Source organism: Camellia sinensis, chromosome 1 (genome assembly GCF_055761805.1).
Source record: "Camellia sinensis isolate YWXY chromosome 1, ASM5576180v1, whole genome shotgun sequence".
NCBI classification, from domain to species: domain Eukaryota; kingdom Viridiplantae; phylum Streptophyta; class Magnoliopsida; order Ericales; family Theaceae; genus Camellia; species Camellia sinensis.
The window spans coordinates 57,847,309-57,870,077 of NC_138961.1; positions in this window are offsets into that span (position 1 = coordinate 57,847,309).

Below are 22,769 nucleotides of genomic sequence, written 5' to 3' on the forward strand. Positions count from 1 at the left end.
GTTGTCAATGAGAACCTGCCTAACCTTATAGTTGGAGAAGAGGGCAAAAATGACGAGAGGGTCATCATGAGGATAACGGATGCCTGTACAGTCGGCGTCCGTGAAGGTGATGGGCTCTGTCCACTGCTTGGGCTGTTTGGAGGGTCGGTCTACCGTGGCAACTGCTCTGTTCGAGCCTTGCCTTATCTTCCTGAGTTCTGCCCTCTGAGCGGAGCGGGATGGTCCGCCACAAGCAAGGCCACCTGAAATGACTCGGATTTCACCAACTGGCGGAGGGGAATTACCTGGCAGCCGAGGCTGTTGTAGGGGACGATCATGGCCTTGGTTAGGTTAGGCCGGCTGCCGGGGTGGGGTACGCTGACGGTTGTTTCTGAGGGGCTCGGTTCTTTGCCTCTACTGTGGGCGGGTGTCCGTGAACCGACTGAGACGCCCTTAACGAATTAGGGTCTCGACCTGATCCTTGAGGTTGATGCAGTCATCAGTGTTATGGCCATGGTCCTGGTGGAAACAACAATATTTGGACTGGTCTTTCCGATTGGAAGGGGTCCGTGAGGGTAGGGGCCATTTGAGGGGGTAGTCTCGTTGGATCTGGGGGAGGACTTGTTCCATGGGAGAATTAAGGGGCGTGTACCGCTCGAACCAACCGAACGGTCGGGCTGGTGCCGACCGGTCAGCTCGAGGAGGTCGGTCTGTATAATGGGTGGTTGGCTGTTATACTGGGTGTTTCTAGGTTCTGAGTCTTTTCTCTTTTCTCTGGGGGTCGGGTTTTTAGGTATTGGATCCTGCCGAGCGGCTAGTGAATCTTCAACATTCATGTATTTCTGGGCTTTGAAGAGTAGGGCTGCCATGGAGGTCGGGGCGTTTTTGGAGAAGGAGAAGAGGAAATCGGACGATCGTAGCCCGGCCATGAAAGCCGTGAGGATGACCTTGTCATCGTTTTCCGCTACTTGCAGGGCTTCGGTGTTGAAGGGGGTAACGAAACTGCGCAGCGACTCCCCCTCGGTCTGACGGATGTTGAGGAGTTAGGTTGTAGGGCGGCGTTGGCGCTGGGTTCCAATGAAATGGCTAAGGAAGGAGTCGCTGAGATGCTGGAAAGTGGAGACAGAGTCTGCTGGTTATTGGCCGAACCATAGTCGAGCTGACCCCTTCAGTGTCACGGGGAAAGCCCGACATATGATCTCGTTAGGGAAGGCATGGAGGATCATGAGGGTACGGTAGGTCTCCAGATGGTCGACTGGGTCCGTCGTACCGTCAAAGGAGTCAATGGTGGGCATCTTGAACTTGGCGGGCAGAGGTTTGTCCCGGATTGAGGCAACAAATGGTGAGCTTGCCGTGGTAGAGGGTTTATGCTGAATGTTCTGCATGACCCCTTGGAGTTGGAGCTTCATTGCTCGGAGTTCAGCGTTCCAGAGGGGAATGTGGTCACCATGGTCAGTTAATGGGGGTTGGACGTTGCTGGCTTTCCCTTCAGGGGCTGGTGCCACGACCGAAGGGTGTAGGGGTGGAGGTGGTAGAATTATATGCGGGGGAGGAGGTTGTAAACCTTCCAAGTTGGGTGGATAGGGTTGCGGAATAGTATGGCTCGGGGCTCTTTCTTCGTTGGGTGGAATATCTGGAGGTGGTGGAGGAGGCATCGGAAGGTTTCTTTGGAGTAAAGCATTTATCAGGGCCTGGTTTTGTTCGGCCATGCGGTTAATGCTGTTGGTAAGCTCAATGATATACTGTGATGGGTTGTTTGGATTGGGAGGGTCGGTTTGATGGTCGGCAGCATTATGGTGAGAAGCCATGGATTTAGTCGTGACCATACACTTAGGACAGGGTCTCCGGCGACAATGAGCACAACTGGCGTCCGGATAAGAACCAGTTCCCACAGACGGCGCCAACTGATGATACAGTTTGTCCCAGTGAATGGATTAGACTGGTCCAAGCTCCTCAAGCCTAGGTCCAAATGATCAAGCCCACTGGATAACCTGCAAACAAGTTCAACGGGGAACGGGGTAGTCTCCCAGTGAACCCTCCGACGAGCAAGTTAGGAAGAGATGTAGAGTGTAGAGGGAGAGATTAGAGATAGAAAAGCTTAACCTTCTTCTTGTCTTCAACGTTTGCTTATATCCTTTGGTAATCATTTCGCTGTCCCTTCCGACCTGACCTCCTTGCCGAAAGTCTATGCTGTAGCTTACCTTATTCAGGGCAAGGGGGTCCTGTTCCGACGGAGAGGTGTTGTCATAATAAATGCTGTGATGGGCTGCATTAATGGTGATGTGCAGTGGTAATAACTTTGCAGATCTTTGTCTGCTGATGTGGCTCGTCCTTCACCTGCCATATGTCTGAATGTCATTGGCTTTTTATGCCATGTTGGATTCCAGCTGTCCTGGACCTTACCAGCTGGGTTATGTATTGGGCTCCAAGTGATGGGCTTGGGTTGTTCATAGTGATTCATGGCCTTTATGGGCTTATACACGTCATAAACAAAAATTCGTAGGTTCAAATTCGTAGATCCATTTTGAAGCGTTGTAATGTGTTTTGAGACTTCTTTACTCTAAAAGAAAGAGTCAGTCTTTTACTATGTTTGGGAATTTAGGAGAGAAAAGAAAAGAAAGGACTACTTAAGTTATAAGAGAAAAGAAAAGAAAAAAAATAATTGTGATATATCTCCTTTTTGTTTGGATAAGGAAGAAATAAAAGAAAAGAAATGATTGTGATTTCTCTCATTCTTGTTTGGTTAGATTTCATTAAGAGAAAAGAAAAGAAATTATTTTATGTTATATTACCAAAATAACCTTTTTATATTTTCAATCATTTTATTTCTTTTATTTTTATAGGGACAAAATTGGTATTATGAAAATAATGGTTTCTTTTCTCTCCTAATCTCTCCACTTTTGGGAAGATTGAAAATGAGACTTATAAGAGAAAATGAGTTTCTCTCCATTTCTTCTCATTTCTCTCCATTTAGGTTATCCAAACAAATAAGAGAAATACATATGTTTTTATTTCTTTTTTTTTCTCTCCAAATCACTCAATCCAAACATAGCGTATAGTGGATCGGTTATGCTGACTTATTTCTAAATCAACAATTATATATAGAGTATTTGGTTTAGTTTTAGAATTATAATTTGAATGTGGATTTATGTTTTGAAATATAAGTTTTTGAAATGAATTTTGAAAAAAAAAAAAAAAAAAACTTGTTTGACTATGAGTTTTAAAAAGAGTTTTGAAAAAAAATTTGAGTTATACTTTGAAATTATTTTGGGTTTATTTTTTTAAAATATTTAAAAATGTTCTTAATTTTATTTTTTTAGGGTAAATATTTTTTATGTTTTTTAATATGTGCTAAATTTATTATATTTGTACGTTGTATTTTTTAAAATATTTTAAATATTTAAAAATTTTATTTTTTATTTTAAATATATAATTTTATTTTAAATATTTTGTTATTTTTTATATTAAATATTTTATTCTATTTTTTTCAATATTTTAAATATATTTTTTAATTTTTCAAAATATTTTTAATTTTTTTTAAATATTTAATTTTTAAATTTTTTTTTATAAAAAATTTAAAATTTTTTGGATTGTTCGCATATATTTAAATCATAACAAATTTCTTCGTCAATATACTTAAAAACATAACAAAATATTTTTTAAAAAAATAAAAAAATATATATATTCTTCGAATATAAAAAAAAATTTAAAGAACAAAATGAAAAAAAAAATTTTGATTTTTTTTTGCTCTAAAAATAGAGTTTTGAATTTTAAGTTTTGAAAAGAGTTTTTGAATCTTTTTTTTTTTTTAAGTTGAGTGTTTGGTTATAAGTTTTGAAATTTTTTAATTGAAATAATGATTCTAAAATTAAACAAAATGCGACCATAATTTTTCCCTCATGTGGAGGGGGCTCAAGTGACACCACGGACTGAATCAGGATCCCTTTCTTGCATTTTCTACTTGCAGGGCTATTGGGTCCACTTTTACGCTTAATTTTGATAATCCAAACCGTGCATATTTTAAGATTTGTTCAGTATATCATACCTGTAAAAAATCAAGTTGATCGGATATCAGAAAGCATGTGTTCAGAAAACTGTTTATTAAATTCTTTAAAAAAATAGTTTTTAGTTTGAGTTTTCAGAACCCATGCTTTCTGATATCCGATCAACTTGATTTTTTACAGATATAATATAATGAACAAATCTTAAAATATGAACGGTTCGGATTATCAAAATTGGGCCTAAAAGTGAGCCCAATGACCTTGCAAGTAGAAAATACAAGGAGGGGATCCTGATTCCCACAGACTAGGCTGTGATGTCGCCCCTGGACACAGTTAGTTATAGTTGGTAGCAATAATATATATTGAAAAAATTTAAAAAAGAATATTTGACGGTTGTAATAAAGTAAATATTAAGTTTTAAATTTTAATATTTTGATTTATTTTCAACTTGAATTATTTTGCTATTTTTGCCAAGTAAAATTGATAGAAAAGAATATTTTGGTTATTAAATTCAATATGTGTGTATATATTTTTTCTGTTGAGTTTAATGACTAAAATATATTTTTTCTATTATTTTACTTAACAAATATAGACTGATCGTTTAGATTAAAAACAAATTAATATTATATTAAAAATTAAAGTTTAAATTGTCAAAATTCAAAATTCAAAATTTATTTTTTTACAAGAGTTAAACTTTTGAGATTTTTTTGAGATTTTTTTGGTTCTAGGTGAGGTCTAGGCTGTGTTTGGCAATTGCTTGTTAAGTAGTTATTATTATTTATTTATTTTTAATTTTTCAGCTTTAAAGAGTTGATTTATTTGGTCATTGTCAATTTATTTATTCATTAATTTTTATGGAGAAAGTTTTGCAATTTTTTTTATACTTTCCTTTTTGGGTAAAAATCATTATATTACTCTTAGGTAATGTTTGTGTGTGGGTGATTTTTCGACCACACTGCCCGCCTAGTAATCAGCTGGAGAGCACCGGCAGAATAGATGGCTTCAGTAACCTGTAACAGAAAGAAAGGGCTCCGGCGGTGGCTCTTCCACCCGGGGGCACTCCGACGATCAAGTCAGTATATCTCTTAAAGATAATCAAGTGCTAAACTCACAAGATTGAATATAAAACAGCGTACCTTAGACCCATGGGGGTGCCTCTCTTTTATAGTTTACTCAATCCTAGTCCCACTAGAAGCCTGTCTTCTATGGACTCCAATTCAATACTGACTTTGGATTCTTCAAGAGATAAAGATAAACTCCCTAAGAGCTTTATCCTTATCTTGGCTAAGTCTCCTCGTTGTCCTAGGACTCCTGTCCCTTATCTTCTTATCTCGGATTCCGATATCTTCGGAGATAACCTCGGCAACTCCGAGATTACCTCGGCGTAACTTCCACAACACGTGGTAACTCGGCCAACACGTCGGCGTCGCCATGTCACGTGTTGGTATCCAAAAATATATCCCCACAACTGCCCCCTAGGTTCTATTACCTCGGCATTCTGAGGTGATGGAACCTATATCGATATTTCTTTCTGCATAGTGGCTCAAAAACTGTTTGGCCGAAATAATTTATTTTCAAGCCGATGTGTTCTCTTCGGAGAACAAGAATTCTAATGAACTCCATCACGCGCATGAGCTGTCATGCACATCTAACCGTTCCTTTCACGTGCTTTGTCTTTATTGGCCCGTGTCTGTGACGCGCTTAAAAGCTGTCTTTTATTCGTCTGCGCCGTCTGACGTATCCGGTGCTCCAGGCGCAATAAATGCCCTGTTTTGCCGCCGTTTTAAGTTTTTTTACAAAACTTTTTCTTTCCTTCTTCCTTTCTCCACTTTCTGTATTCTGATTTCTTGCATTTTCTCTCTCTAAAAGCTTTAGCATTCTTCGAATCTGCCATTGCTCTAAGCCCCAAATTCTGCGACCGTCTTTATTCTTCTATTCCTGCGAAGCTTTTGCCACTGTTTCAACTGTCGTCTGATCTCGGTGAATATTGCTCCGGCTTCACTTTATCTGGTAAGCAACTGGCCCCCCTTAACCCCTTTTTTTCAGTTCTTGATCAGTTTTGGAGTTTCTTGCGATTACTGTTCTTCTTAGGCATTATTTGTGAATCATTCACCTAAATGCGTCTTATTTCATGATTTTTCACATGCTATGAACACTTACATTGTTTCACCACTGTTCTTGGCCCTTAACCCTTTGTATTCTTCGTGTTCTTGATAGCCCATTCCTGTTCTTGTTTCTGAAACTTCGCTTTTGTTCTCTGTTTTTTGTATTTTTACTAGATCTGTGCCCTCGATCTTCGTCTTTATAATTTTAGGTTTGGGATTTGTCTGTAGAACCTTCAATCTTTAGGAAAAACTGAAACAAACCTTACCAGTCCTTACCCAGGTTTTGAAACCGAGGTTCTAGCAACCCTTCTGAAACACCTATCTTCCGAAACACAGCCTTCTTTGTTTTAGGTCGACATAATGGGTATGTGGAGACACCGGGTAGACACCCCAACTAAACTTGAATTCTTTAGGCAAGAATTCTCAATTCCAGCCGATGTTCACCTCAGGCTAGGTGGGGATGACGATTCTATTATGCCCATAGATCATACGATGCCCTTTCCTATTGTAGCCTTTACTGAATGTAGACTCCGGCTTCCACTCAATCCCCTCTTTCGCGAGGTTCTCCATTTCTATAGGTTGAACCCTATGCAACTTACCATCAACTCTTATCGAGTGATTAATGGTATCATAGCCCTGGCTAGGCAAGAGAACGTTAGGATCACCCTTGCCGATATCTAATTTTGTTATACCATGTGCCCCCTTAACCTGAAGGAAAGAGGTTATGTCTACTACCTCAAGCCGAGGTCCACCGAGTTCAAAATTGTAGCCGACCTCCCGGATTCCAACAAGGGAGCCGGGGATGACTTTGTCATTGCTTCGGGAAATTGGGAATTTGGCCCAGACGAAGACGTTCACCTCTACCCTCTTCCTCGAACAGTTAAAGAGGGCAAGGGTAAGAGCCCTGTGCCAATACTTAGTTGTTTCTTTTCCAAGTTTTCAAAACTCTGTCTGTTTCTAATGTTGGTTTGTTTGTCTTGCAGATCTTCATCAGCCACCCAAAAACTTCCGTCGATCCTTCATCCCTGGAAAAGATTTAAAGAAGCTTCTAGATCTTCCAATTCATAAGCGCAAGGCTCCCCTGTTACTGAATTTTATTCTGACGTACAAATCCACATTGCCCGACGTCCCGAAGAAAAAGAAGAAGAGCCTCTCTCCACCTACTGCCACAACTATAACCGCTTCTTCATCCCGAATAGATCAAGAGTCCACATCTGACCCAACCAATCAACCATCCACTTCGGCCCCATACTTGATCCCAATACCAGAAAGAAAACGTCGGCGACGCCTTGTCAAAACTGCCGAAATGGGTCGTGCAAAGCCAATTGCCCAAAATCTCCTTGCCGACCTCCCGACTGATGCTGATGCTGTACCATCCCAACCAATGCCCCCACCGAAGCCAAAAAGAATCAAGAAGGCCCAGCCTAAGGCCAAGGCTGTTGAGGCTGAGGATAGTTTGCCTATCTCAAAATTGGCTGAGAGTAAGAAGACTTCTTCTGCTCCTGCAAAAAGGTCTGCCGAGACCTAGCCCTCCGAGTCCACCCAATCAAAGAAGCCGAGGTCTGCCTCAGCTACAACTTTGGGTCCAAGAAACCCGATGTCCCCTGGGCACCAAAGTTGACTTTGGAGGATAGGCCAATTATGCCAACCGAGAGTGCCGACGACATTAATGTCGGCATTGCCCTCAATACTGCTCTTCTTTTTCCAAGCGATCTGGAGCAAAATGCTGAGTACAGCGAGTATGAAAACTACGCGCTAATGCTCCAGCACTCCGTTCAAGTAAGTGTTTCTTGTTTTTGTCTTTTCTTTCTGCTTCATACTTAGAAGATTTTCTAACACTTCTGTTTTCTTTCAGGCCATCCAGCACGCCCATTCATTTTCGATGCAATCTTTTGAAAATCGGCAAAGAGTGGTCGACTTGAAGATGGAGGTTTCTGCCCTAAAAAAGGATAGTAAATCTCTTGAATCAAAGATGAAGAAATTGGAAGATTAGGCCGAGGCTGCTACTAAGGCCCAGCAGATGGCCAAAGAAAAAGCGGAGTCTGCTGAGGTTATTAGAAAGGTTGCCGAAGCTGAAAAGAAGGAGTTTAAATCAAAAATGGTTCAGGCTGAGAAAGAGCTTCAGGAGGCTCTGGCCACAAAAAAAGGCCGAAATCAAAGAAGTCGATGAGAAGGCCTACGCCCAGGGTATGGCCGACGTCACTGAGGAATACAAACTTCAAGTTAGGCAGGCATGCAACAGGGGCTTCTCCCTCGGTTGGATGGCCCTTGCCAAAAAACTCAATATCCCAGATGACTCGCCGTTGCGTAAGGCTGAAGCTATTTCTCTTCCATTTCCTCCTCTTCCACCTCCAAGTCAGGCTGAAGAGGAATCTGAGTCTGAGTCTGAAGCCGGAGATGAGGATAAGGATGACGGTGATGCTCTAGTAAGGAAGCCTAAGGATGCCAATGAGACCCAATCTTTTCCTCAAGATGATCAAATCCTAGATCTGACTCATGAAGAGGATGAGGAGGTTATTAAGGAGGCAACTCCTGAACAGGCATCTTCCGACATTCCTCCAGCCGAAAAAAGTCTTGATGAAACTCTTGCAGAGATTGACGCTGAGATTGAAGCAGAAAAGATTGCCGATGAGGTTCCACCAGAATCTTCCGAGGTCCCAGCGCCCCTAGCTGTTAATGCTGAAGAATCCTGATTTGAATGTCTTTATTTCCTTGCCTTTTTATACTCTGTTTTGTTTTCTGAACAATGTAAACTGCCTTTTATGGCCGATGAGCCTTTCTTTGTATGTAACTGAAATTGTTTTTTTTTTATGGATGCTTCAATCTTTTAATTCCTCTTTGATTTGCTTCTGTATGGTTGTGTGCCTTCTATATGTTGCCACCTTTGTGCAATCTCCTCGGGGTCACACACTTCGGGTACATCAATCATCCAACTTTACTTCGGCAAGATACAGACCTGAAAGCTCTTGATAAATTCCAACATGTGTTTAACATATACTATTCAATATTAACTCTGCAAATTTCTTCTCAAGTTTCAACAAGTATGTAAACAGTGATCTCGGTCTAACCTACTTGTAAATTGCAACAAATTTCAACAAGTGTTAACATATACTGTAAATAAACTGTTCGCAAGTTATAACAAGTGTTAAATAATGGTCTACTTGTAAATTGCTGCAAATTTCAACAAGTGTTTGAACAATATACTTAGCTTTTACTTCAATCTGCAAATTGCTGTAAATTTCAACGGATGATCACATGCCGGCTTAACATTATCTTTTAAATTGCTACAAATTTCAACAAGTGTTAAGCATCTTCTTTGGTTGGATCAACCTGTAGATTGCTAAAAGTTGCAAGCTATAACCTCGGCTTTACTTCGATTTGTAGATTGCTGCAAATTTTAACAAGTGAAGAGAAACAGTAATCTCGGCTTATCTTCAACTTGTAAATTGCTACAAATTTTAACAGGTGAAGATAAGGAATCAGCTTAATTCCAACTTGTAAATTGCTACAAATTTCAACAAGTGAATTAAGGAATCAGCTTGACTCCAACTTGTAAATTGTTACAAATTTCAACAAGTGAAGACAAGGAATCAGCTTGACCCCAACTTGTAAATTGCTACAAATTTCAACAAGTGAAGACAAGGAATCAGCTTAATTCCAACTTGTAAATTGCTACAAATTTCAACAAGTGAATTAAGGAATCAGCTTGACTCCAACTTGTAAATTGCTACAAATTTCAACAAGTGAAGACAAGGAATCAGCTTAATTTCAACTTGTAAATTGCTATAAATTTCAACAAGTGAATTAAGGAATCAGCTTGACTCCAACTTGTATATTGCTACAAATTTCAACAAGTGAAGACAAAGAATCATCTTGACTCCAACTTGTAAATTGCTACAAATTTCAACAAGTGAAGACAAGGAATCATCTTGGCTTAACTTTGGTTAAGCATCATCCCGGTCTAATTTCAATTTTAAACATTATCTTGGTTTAACCAACTTGTAAATTGCTACAAATTTCAACAAGTGGTAAACACATTCTTCTTCTTTCTGCCCCCAATGTGGACTTGAGTTCTTCTTGGGTTCTCATTATTCATGTCTCCAGAAAACATCAGTATGTAATTTTATCAGTCATATGTGTTGAAAGAATTCTTGAAAAAACTTTATTAAAGACATCGGCAAAAAATACTGCACATCTAATGATAGAAGAATTTCAAATTACAAGTGTTCCAAGGTCTTGGTAGTGCTTTGCCCTCATTATCTTCAAGTCGATAAGCTCCATTGCCTAATACCGAAGTAATTCTATAGGGTCCTTCCCAGTTTGGGCCAAGCTTGCCCTCTCTGGGATCCTTTTTATTGCCGACGACTTTTCTTAGGACTAGGTCGCCGACTTGAAAATCTCTTGGATTGACCTTTTTGTTGTAAGTTCTAGCAAGCTGTTGCTGGTATACTGCTAGTTGAATTGCAGCTTTTTCTCTTCGTTCTTCTAGAAGATCCAGATCTCGGGCTAAGAGTATGTCATTGGTGCCATTCTCTACTCCCTGGGTCCTGATCCCTGGGATGCCGATCTCTAATGGGATGACTGCTTCTGTGCTATAAGCCATGGCAAAGGGGGATTCTCCTGTTGATCTTCTCGGCGTAGTCCGATATGCCCAAAGTACGTTGGGCAATTCGTCTACCCACTTTCCTTTTGCTGCCTGCAGCCTCTTCTTTATTCCATCTAAAATTACTTTATTAGATGCTTCTGCTTGACCATTACTCTGGGGAAAACTTGGTGTTGAAAAATAGTTCTTGATCTTGAATTTCGCACAAAAGTTCTTGATGAGTTTGCTGTCAAACTGTGTTCCGTTGTCGGTAACTATTGCCCTTGGAATGCCAAATCTGGTGATGATGTTTTTCCATATAAAGTTCTTGACGTCCACATCTCGGATTTTGGCAAGAGGTTCTGCCTCTATCCATTTGGTAAAGTAATCTGTTGCCACCAGCAGGTACTTTCTCTGCCCAGTTGCCTGGGGAAGTTGTCCGACAAGATCCATGCCCCATTGGGCAAATGGCCAAGGGCTGGATACTGGGTTCAGGTCAGCGGTTGGCTGATGTATTAAAGGTGCAAACCTTTGGCATTGTTCACACTTCTTTACGTAGGCTTCAGCATTCTTTTGCATGTAGGGCCACCAATACCCCTAGGTAATGGCCCTGTGGGCTAGTGATCTGCCCCCAGCATGGCTTCCACAAATTCCTTCATGAATTTCATAGAGAAAATCCTCAACCTGCAAAGGGTGTACGCACCTTAAAAGTGGTCGAGTGAAGGACCTTCTGTAGAGATGTCCATTTTCTGTTAGATAGAATATTGCAGATTTCAATCTGACTTTGTGTGCTTCCTTACGATCTTCTGGCAACTTTCCTTCTTTCAGGAATACAATAATTGTATCCATCCAACTTGGCCCTATGTCCACACACATTGCTTGCTGCTTTGTGCTCCCTGGTTCTATGCTCGGGCCCGACATGTAGTCTATCATAACTGTTCTTGTTTTTCCAATCTGTATTGAACTTGCCAGGTAAGCCAACGCGTCGGCGTGGGTGTTGTCATCTCGACTGACTTGCAGTAGTCGGCAGTTCTGAAATAGGGCTGCCAATCTGATGACCTCTTTTGCATATGCCGACATCCTTCCGTCCCTGGCTGCAAATTCTCCTGTTGATTGGTTAACAATGAGTTGTGAATCACAAAAAACAATTACCTCATCTGCTTCTGCTACTGCTGCCAGTTTTAGCCCTGCAATTAATGCTTCGTACTCCGCTTCGTTGTTTGAGGCCTTGAACCCCAAACGGATGGACTGTTCTATTATTTCTCCATCTGGAGATATCAGTAGTACTCCTGCCCCCGCTCCTTGACGGTTTGAACTTCCATCGACGAACAATCTGAATGAATCGCCGATGTAGATGCTACGGGGTCTGAGTTTTTCCTTCTTTTGCTCTTTTGCCTTTGGCTGGGCTTCTCCTTGCTTGCTGGGATACTGCTCATCTCGGCTCAACGGAGCCCGATGTTCGACGGTTTCGGGTGTGAATTCCGCCACTAAGTCGGCCAAAACTTGGCCCTTTATTGCTGTTCTCGGCCTGAACTTCAGGTCATATTGGCCCAGGGCCACTGCCCATCTTACTATCCTTCATGTTAAGTCTCTTTGTTGCAACAAGGACTTCAGTGGGTGCTCTGTTAGGACCACAATCTTGTGCGCCTGAAAATAATGGTTCAACTTCTTTGAAGCCATTACTAAGGCCAGCATTAATTTCTCTAGTGGTAGATACCTTGTTTCTGCGCTGGCCAAGGTTTTGCTTACATAGTAAACCGCCTTTTGCTCCCCTTTTTCTTCTCGGATTAGTACTGCACTTACTGCGTGTTCTGACACTGCCAAGTACAAATACAGTTCTTCCTCTGGTTCTAGATTGGAAAGGACCGGAGTTGTGGTCAAATACTTCTTTAGGTCGGTTAGAGCGGCTTCACATTCTTCTGTCCATAGAAAATCTGTGGCTTTTTTTACCAAGTTGAAGAAGGGTCTGCATTTATCTGAGCTTCTGCTGATAAATCTGTTTAGGGCTGCCGCCCTTCCAGTAAGCATCTGAACCTGTTTCGCCGACGTCGGGCTCTGCAGTTCTAGGATGGCCTTGATTTGGTCTGGGCTCGCCTCAATGCCCTTTCTCGTTACCAGATATCCTAAAAACTTGCCTGATCCAACTCCAAACGCGCACTTTGATGCGTTGAGTCGGAGCCGGTATGTTTTGAGTATATCAAAGACCTCTTTTAGGTCGGCAAGATGACCCTTAGATTCTTTGGTCTTCACGACCATGTCATCAATGTAGACTTCTACCGTTTTGCCAATCAGGTGCTTGAACATTTTTGTTACTAACCTTTGGTAAGTTGCTCCTGCGTTCTTCAACCCAAAAGGCATTACCTTGTAACAGTACAAGCCTTTAGGGGTGATGAACGCAGTTTTCTCCTCGTCTGGTGGGTACATGGCAATCTGGTGGTACCCCCTGTATGCATCCAAAAAACTCATCCTTTCGTGCCCGGAAGTTGCATCTACTAGCTGGTCAATCTTGGGTAGAGGAAAGCTGTCTTTGGGGCAGGCTTTGTTGAGGCTAGTAAAGTCTACACAGACCCTCCATTTACCGTTCTTCTTTTTCACTACTACTGTGTTGGACAGCCATGTCAGATAGTGAACTTCTCGGATGGCCCTGGCCTCCAGAAGTTTGTCTACTTCTTCTTCTACTGCTTCGACGTGCATCAACGTTGGTTTTCTGGCTCGTTGAATCACAGGTTTTGCCGACCTGTCGACATTCAGTCTGTGGCAAGTGACCTCGGGGTCAATGCCAGGCATTTTATAAGGTGTCCAGGCGAACACATCAATGTTGGCTCTCAAAAAATCTTCCAGTTCTTTTTCCTCTTCTTCGGCTAAACCTGAACCGAGAAGAAAGAAACGTTCTTCGTTGCCCTCCTGGACTAGGATTTTCTTTAGTGTCTCTTCACTTTTTTCGGTTGGTTCCTTGCCGACATCATCTAGGACCTCCATGTCCTCATCTTCAATCTCTGCCTCTTTTGGCTCTCGAATGTTACAAGTGGACTTCGTTGCTGCCATGGAGCAACTTTTTGCCTGCAGTTGATCTTCTCTGACTTCTTCAATTCCATGCTCTGTGGGGAACCGTAGTAGTTGATGCAATGTTGAGGGAACTGCCCCCATTACGTGCAACCATGGTCTTCCCAAGATGATGTTATATGGTGAGGGTGTGTCAATCACCATAAATTCTGTTTTGATCCTCTTAGAACCGGCTTGTACTTCCACGCTTTCTGCGCCCAGTGGCCATGTCGGTGTTCCATTGAAGCCAACCATAGGGTTGTTGGATTGTTCCAGGTCGTCAGGATGAAGGCCCAGCTCCTTGTAACATCTGATATACATGATGTCACAAGAGCTGCCTTGATCTATTAGGATGCGTTTTACTTGGCATTCCCCAACCTGGAGGGATACTTGCAAGGCATCATTATGTGGATGCTGGACCAAATCTAGGTCGGCTTCAGTGAAGGTTATCATTGGTCCTTGGCTTTCTTCATGCCGAGGTCTTTTTTTCCCGATTTGGTAGACATGCTGTAAATGCCTTACCCTCTGGGTTTCTCCTCTGACTTCGTTCTCGTTGACCCTTGAGTGGATCACATTAACCACCCTTGGTCCTTCTGCCTGTGGTTGCTGTGCTGGAGGTGGTGGAGCTGCTGGTGCTTGAGGCAATCTTGCCTGTTCTTCTTTGGTCCTGGCCTCATCAATAAGGTCCCTCAGATGGCCTTGCCTTACCAAGTCTTCTAAGTGTGCTTTTAGGGCTCTGCAACCCTGGGTTGGGTGCCCTTCCTCATTGTGGTAAGCACAATGCCTACCCATGTTTCTTTCCATGAATTCCCCTGGTGCTCTTGCTGGAGGTCTGAAATAGGGTTGGTTTCGTATTTGATCCAGGACTTTATGGATGGGGATTCGGAACACCGTCGTCACTGCCTGTTTGCCCTTCAATTCCGATTCTTGTTTAGGTGGTCCGTTGTTACCTCGGCCTCGCTTCGGCGAGCCGTTTGCTTTCTCCTGCTTTATCTCTTTGTTTCCCGATGTATCTTCCTCGGCTCTGGCGTATTTCTCAATTCTTGCCATGAGTTCTTCCATGCTTTTTGGCAGTGTTTTTGCCAAAAACTTCCGTAGTGGGCAGTCATCTTTTAGGCCGTTCTTGAAAGATACGACCGCCACTTCTTGGTTGCATTCGGGTATTCGATTGAACACTTCGTAGTATCTCTTCGCGTAGGCCCTAAGGCCTTCTTCCTTGGTGATTCTTAAAGCCATCAGGGCGTCGACCCTCAAGGGCTGTAGTTTGTTTGTTACAAACCTGGCCACAAACATCTCGGCCAGGCCTTCCCATGTCTTCACGCTTCCCTTTGGTAGCTTATGGAACCAATCGGATGTAATTTCCCCAAAGGATGAGGGAAATATTTTGTAGAGCAATGGCTCGTTCCCACTGTATAATGCCATTGAGTTCAGGTATAGTCCAACATGAAAGTTGGGGTCTGACTTACCATCATAAATTTGGAACCTCGGCATACTGAATCTCTTTGGTGCTTCAAATTTGTCAAGTTTCACCGAGAATGGTGTTCTCGGCTTAACTTTGGAAGTCACCTCAGCTTCAACATTCTGCTGTCTCCTTTTGAAGTAGTCCCTCAAGTCTTCCTTACTCCTACCTGGAGTTCGGCTATCTCTGGACTTCAATCTTTTTGGCACACTACTTTCGGCCTCGTGGTGGGCCCGTTTCGATCTTTCTTCATGGGTTGTGTCAAAGCAGAGTGCTTGCCCTTGAACATGACGATGTTCCTTGGGCCCTGGATCCTTCATGCGATGTGTCCTTTGGGACTCTCCTTGCCTTGGTTCTTTTCGTCCGACTTCCCTGGAAGGTCGGTGAGAGTGGCTTCCACTTCTGGTGTGCTGAGGGGCTTCGGGGATTGCTTTTCTTCCTCCCTTCTGGGTATTAATCGCTGGCATTGGCGTATCTTGTAGTGGGTATGGTGGCTGCATAACATTATTTTGCATCATGAAGTTGACGACCGACTGTAGGTCCGCCAACTTGTTTGCCAAGTCTTTTACTTCCTCATCCCTCCGTAGGCATCTATCCCTCCATACCTGAAGGTTATCTTCGTTATAGTACTGGTCTTGGTCTGTTTTCTTTGAAGTGTTGCCCTCCTGGCCGATGTCTTTCTCGACGTGGCCTTGGTCATGAATTCCTGCATTATGGTTGTCTCCTTCAACATCAAGGTCAATTGGTCTGCCACTTCCAGCAGGAGTTTCGCCCCCAATGTTTCCCCCCCAATGTTTCCCCCTTGTCCGTCACTGGCCATCTATTCTTCTAAGATTCCCACAAACGACGCCAAATTGTGTGGGTGATTTTTCGACCACACTGCCCGCCTAGTAATCAGCTGGAGAGCACCGGCAGAATAGATGGCTTCAGTAACCTGTAACAGAAAGAAAGGGCTCCGGCGGTGGCTCTTCCACCCGGGGGCACTCCGACGATCAAGTCAGTATATCTCTCAAAGATAATCAAGTGCTAAACTCACAAGCTTGAATATAAAACAGCGTACCTTAGACCCATGGGGGTGCCTCTCTTTTATAGTTTACTCAATCCTAGTCCCACTAGAAGCCTGTCTTCTATGGACTCCAATTCAATACTGACTTTGGATTCTTCAAGAGATAAAGATAAACTCCCTAAGAGCTTTATCCTTATCTTGGCTAAGTCTCCTCGTTGTCCTAGGACTCCTGTCCTTTATCTTCTTATCTCGGATTCCGATATCTTCAGAGATAACCTCGGCAACTCCGAGATTACCTCGGCGTAACTTCCACGACACGTGGTAACTCGGCCAACACGTCGGCGTCGCCATGCCACGTGTTGGTATCCAAAAATATATCCCCACAGTTTGTTTAAGCAAACATGACCTTAAAATTGAATTACTAATCCAAAAAAATAAATAATGTGATATTTGACTAAAATATTAATACTGCATCCGGACATGATATTCCCATCCAAGGGATTATTATCGAAAATGGGTTGACTGAATTGTATTTAAGTGTTGTGTTTAATGTTTGTTGCCAAGTTGCGGATCAATTATGTCTTAGTACTTCCTTCTTAAAAAAAATTTAAAAAAAATATAAAAGAAAAAAAGTTAATAGATGAACTGTGGTTGAACCCATCTTGTTAGCATGGCTTGTGGTAGGCAATTCAATTCTCTCGACCAAAAATAGCTCTCAAATACAGTTAAATATAGCTTTCATAAAATAAAAGGGACAAACATGCAACTATTCAAGAAATAGAGTGCAAAAAGAAGGATTTGGGATCATTGCTATGCCATTAAATGGTAACGTTTTAGTTTTATTTATTTATTATTATTATTTTTAAATCTTTTCTTCAAGGACAGATCAAGTTTTCGTACGTGGACAATTGTGTAATGGAGTTTCGATCAGCAGACGGATACATGGTTGACATAAAGGAATTGCCCAAGTATGGTGAGATCAAGCTTGTCTTCAATGGAATTCATTCATATTGGTCCATATATAGGAAAGTGGACTGGTAACGTTTCTCCGATGTACAGAAGATGATAGTAGCCACAATGGACTAGTCCACTTGGATGCTACCAAAAGTTTGACATCATAAACGAGCATTACTTTTACGTATGATCTAAAGCAACTTGAAGATGCAGTATTTGCAAAGAAAAAGCATCAAATTAACAATGACCCACAGTATAGATTGATGGATGGTGTGGAAATCTGACTTTTGTAACACGAAAACAATATTAATTTGAGAGTTTACATGTCAGGGTGGAGTATAAAGGGTTATTTGGCCTGCCCTAGTTGTATCGTGGATGCATCATCTTAAAGTTTGTGAAGTAAGATAGGGTATATGGGTGCTCGCCACTACTTGCTTGAGAACCATAGTTAGAGAAGGAACAAGTTCTTTAATGGTCAAATTGAGAATCGGTCCAAACCTGTGGAGTTATTGGGAGAAAAAATACCGGAATAAATTGATTATGGGATATACAGGCCATATGAAAAGCATCCAAACAATCCAAAAAAACAAAAGAATGAAAATCCAACTCCCAATTGGACAAAAAAATGCATTATGTTTGACCTACCATATTGGAAAACTATAATGGTTCCTGTTTAGATTCGACTCATATCATGTTCTTGGATTCAGGATTCGATGCTCTTATTCATTGTCTTTGTTTCTTCTTGTCTTGTTGTTGTTGAGCTTGAAGTTGTTGGTTATATTTGAAACAAGTTGAGAGCAAGTTTTTCAAAAGAGTTGCTATCTAACTCCTTTCTTCTTTGCTCGAACGGTGTTTTGGTCACTCGAGCAGTCTTTGAGATCTCCCGATATTTTTGTAGGTCTGCAAAATTTCTGAGAGTAGAGTGATATTCACTCAAGCAGTCTTCTACAGTCTGCAAAACTTTTGGGAGGGAGTCATTGTGTACTCGAGCGGTGTTTTTGATCGCTCGAGTGGTCTCACTTATTGTGTCTGACGCTCTAGCGGTGTTTTGATCACTCGAGTGATCTGTGTGTATATTAGATCGGGGCGAGGGGATGTTTAGTCATTTTTTCATTTCCTTTTCTCTCTAAAACATTTCAAAACCTAATTTCTTTTCATAATTTCTCTAGTTCTTGCTTAAAATCCTCCCATACATACTATCGTAATCCAAACCCGCCCCTATAAGTTTAGCATCATAACCAGCCAATAATGCTGGGATTATTGAAGGCCTCTGAGACAAATTAACATAATATTAGGGGCTAGCAGAAGCAAATAACAAATATACAATGTCCACTGAGCTGTGCAGACTTATATGACACAGGAAAATTTTAAACTTTTTATATACATATTTACATATTATCCTTACGTCATCATATATATACAGATTTGACAAAAAAAGACTTAGCCCTATTTACAAAATAAACAAAGACTTGTTTAATCAAGCAAGAAAATAAAACTTAAACTTTAATCACATAACCATAAATCATTGACATATCCGGAACCTCCACGGGAGGCAAAATAAACAAAGACTTGTTTAACTAAGCAAAAAAACAAAACTTAAACTTTAATCACATAGCCATAAACAACTTGACATATCCGGAACCTCCATAGGAGGCACATAGGTTGGCTGACCAAAACAGATTCCAAGCAGATGCCTCTAAGCCTGGTCACGCACCTAATCACCTATACACATAAATAATATAGTGAGTTAGAATCCAGTGAATAATAACAGAGTAAAGATTTTAATGAATGATGTCCATAACAGATTCAGAAATCCGATTTCAGATTCAAATCCCTTATCAAATCAAAAACATAGTCATGTTCGTATTCGTATCAGAAACAGAGTCGTATTCATATTCATATCATGCATGGTATATCCATTAGCATTAACATATCATGTTGGTCAAGCATATCAAGGTCCATAATGGAACTTTCGGTACCGGGTAACATATCTCATACGTAGGCCACGGTATTGTTTTCCCTGGACGAGGCCTGTGCCACGATATTATCTCTCCTGGGCGAGGTCCTCTGCTAAAGATACCACAATTACATTTCAAAGAAAATTGGACAATCATTCATGTAATCACAAAATAGCCTTTTGTATCATTCAAAATCAGTTCATATCATATCATAATATTTAGAAAGTATTTCATATTGAACATAGCTTTACTAAGTTATTACTCACAGACAGCTGCAGCAGTAGAACAGACGAATCAGGCAGACAACAGAGCGTGACCTACACAACCACATAACATATACACATTGAAACACAATATTACTTCCTTGATCAAACTTGACTTTTCTTGTTTTCTGTCTAAATAATCTGAAGGTCTACTACATTTATTCTTTCTTTAGTCAAATGAATCGGGTTCTCATTTCACATACTCTTTCATTACTATATCATTCTTTTCTGAATAAACCAATTTCTTACTTGGCTTCTTAATCAATTACTACTAAGTTAATGACTTATTCTTTAATCAACTAATTTATGTTGATTGTTAACCTATTAAAGTCATAATTCTTGCCTAGCAATGCTTGGAAAAAGATGAGATTGAAAATATGAACTAAATGTCCTTTTTCCAAAATATATTGAAAAAGAGTTGTTCGCTCGAGCGGTCTGTAAAGACTGCAAAAGCACTGGAAGCCTTCAATGTGCGCTCGAGCGGTAATTATACCGCTCGAGCGGTCTGTAAAAATTCAGAGTTTCAAATTTATCAAAAAGTGGCTTCGAAACTCATTTTCAATCTTTAAATCCATATATATCTTGATCAAAACCATGAAAATACCTTAGAAAACATACACCCTTATTTATTTATAAATTATTTACTCAAAATCTTGAAACATAATAATTAATTTATTTAAATCAAAACTTTATTTAATTTCAAAATCAAATCCAAAATAATTAGCTTCCATAACCATAAACATGCATGTAACCCATTTTATGTTCAAAACCCAATTTCTTTCTAATTCCATGAATATAATCTCAAAACCTTCTCAGTCTCAAATATTATAAGATGATTCTACAAAATCAAACCAAAAATAATTAATTTCTAAATTAACTTTCATAAACTTGATTTTAGCCCCAACTTATCATTTTCTTGTCAATTTTCTTTTTAATCACTCAAAATTAATTTCAAACCCTTTTTCCCATTTTCCTTAAAAAATGAAACCAAAGTTGTCAACTCCTTAAAAAAATCACTTGCATGTATAAATTTGGCATTAAAATGAACTAATTTTATATTTCTATAATTTTCTTCATATCTATCCCAAACTTAAACTTATTAGTCTTTTACACATGAATTAAAGTCTAAAACCTTGAAATTCCAACATGCATGTTAGGATGAGTTTTACATTTATGAAGAATAACAAAAATCACACTCAAACTAATTAATTTCCAAATTTATTTCCATAACCTTACACTTAACTCAATTTTTGTCCATCTTCTTGCTAATTCTTTTTAATTACATGATATTGATTCCAATTTCATCTTTAATTTCAAGTGTAATGTAATAATTCTACACAAATTAAACATAAATTCCATACCTTGAGTTTTAATTTCAGAATATGTAGTTGAATCTCTTCTAATTCTTCTTGGGTTTCTTCAAAAACTTGAGTTTTCCTTTCAATGTTTCTTCTCCTCTTTTGTTTTCTTTGTTCTAGCAACTCTCTTTTCTTCTTGTTGTTTCCCAGCAGCGATCTCTCTCTCCTTTTCTTTGTTCCTCTATCTCTTTATTCTCTCCCTCTCTCTCTTGGTTCCCTTTTTCTTCCTCTCAGTTTCCTCTTTTCTCAATATCCATTTCTTAGAATCTCAAAGAATTGAATATGAATGTCAAATAATTGAATTGGCTTCAACAGAGGGACACACGGTGCACACACACACACACATACCACTTTCTTAATTCTTCTAGAACTCTCCCAATTTTGCTTCATCAAATTAATTGAGTAAGAATAACTTAGTGCCGTTTTGGGAAGATTAGTAAAAAGCAGGGTTTTGTTGAATGTGAAAAAACGCAGAGGCAGCCAAAAATGCAACAACACCATTTGGGACCTAATAAAAATGCTGCCCTGTGAATTACGTAACTTCCCTCTATGTTAACAAATTGGGGCCTAGGGCAAAACACTAGCTCATTCTCTCTTCCTTCCCGCTATTGTGCTTTCCTCCTCTCGCTGCTGCCCTACTCTATAACTCTCTCCAACAACCCACGACGTAGTCGTCGTCAACCGATGCTGCCTTTGGAATCGTCGTCTACATACTTACAGTCGCAGGATCTGCAGGATCAGGTAAGCCCAGAAACCCTCTTCCGTTGTGGTCTGTTCGCAAGTATGTGCTGAACAATTTGCATGGAAAATTCGTTAAAAAAACAAGGGATCAACTGGTGTATAACACTTGTATGCTGTAATATTGCTCCATTTTTGCTTCCACTTGTCAGATGCTATCCTCTGTGATGTCATATTTCTGATGTTTGGGCGTTGGTATTCTGTGAACACAGACAAACGACACCATGTTTGTTCCGCTACGGAGTTCGCCCGGCACTGCTACTGCTGGCTTTGTATTGACCACTGTACAAATAATTTTAACAAAAAAGAGTTTGCATAGAGGCTGGATGCTTCTGTTCAAAAAATTCTTCTGTTATAATAGGTTTTTTAAATGACAAAATCAAGACTTGTCATATAATTTTCTACTGGTTTCATATACAATTTATCTGTTTATAATGTATATTGTCCATTGGTTACTACGCAAATATGTGCGACTACAGATTTTTTTATGCACGATTTCCATGTCCTTTTGGTTAAAAACAATCACACAATAATTGACGCATATAGAATTTGCAACATTGAATTTTATAACCGAATATTTCAAGAGAGCAAAATAATTTGGCTAAAAACTCCCGTGCGACGATATATATATATAAATCTATATATTATGCATGCATAAAACATAGGAAAAGAGGGTGGCAAAATTGGAGTTGCCAACAGAATGGGGGAATATTTTTTAGCAAAGACATTTTGCAATAGTGAGGCATTGATCAACCCATGGGCTTCAGACAAAGAGCTTTGCAGCTTGAAATGGAGCTGACTGATACAACAACTGTGTAGAAGATACATTTAGCCTCTTTTGTAGCTCAACATTCGGTTGACAAAATGCCCCCTCCAAAAAACACACATTACTCATCAACTAATGAAGCCAAACACAAATCTAATTTGTTTAACCTATATTACATTTATGTCATTAAAAAAACATATCTGTCCAATACATGAGATTAAGGGATTTGTATTGACATTGTTCATATAGTTTTAATTTTTTCACTTATATTCTTTCATTCTTCACACTACATCATATTAGTTCAATTTATAACATGTCCAAAAAAATAAAAGGATTATAGAGGTAGCGTTCTCTATGTCAATTACCACTTCATCATGGCCACCGAGGATGTGTGCATGTGACTTTGGACATTGCGTTGTCAAGATATCCAGATTTGCCAAAAACCCTAGTTGTGCGTACTACGTTTGCCCTAGTCGTACGGTGCATTTGTGTTGCCCCTCTCTTATGCAGTTAATCACGTCGTTGTTCATTTGTCATTTTGTTGCATAGCATGCATGC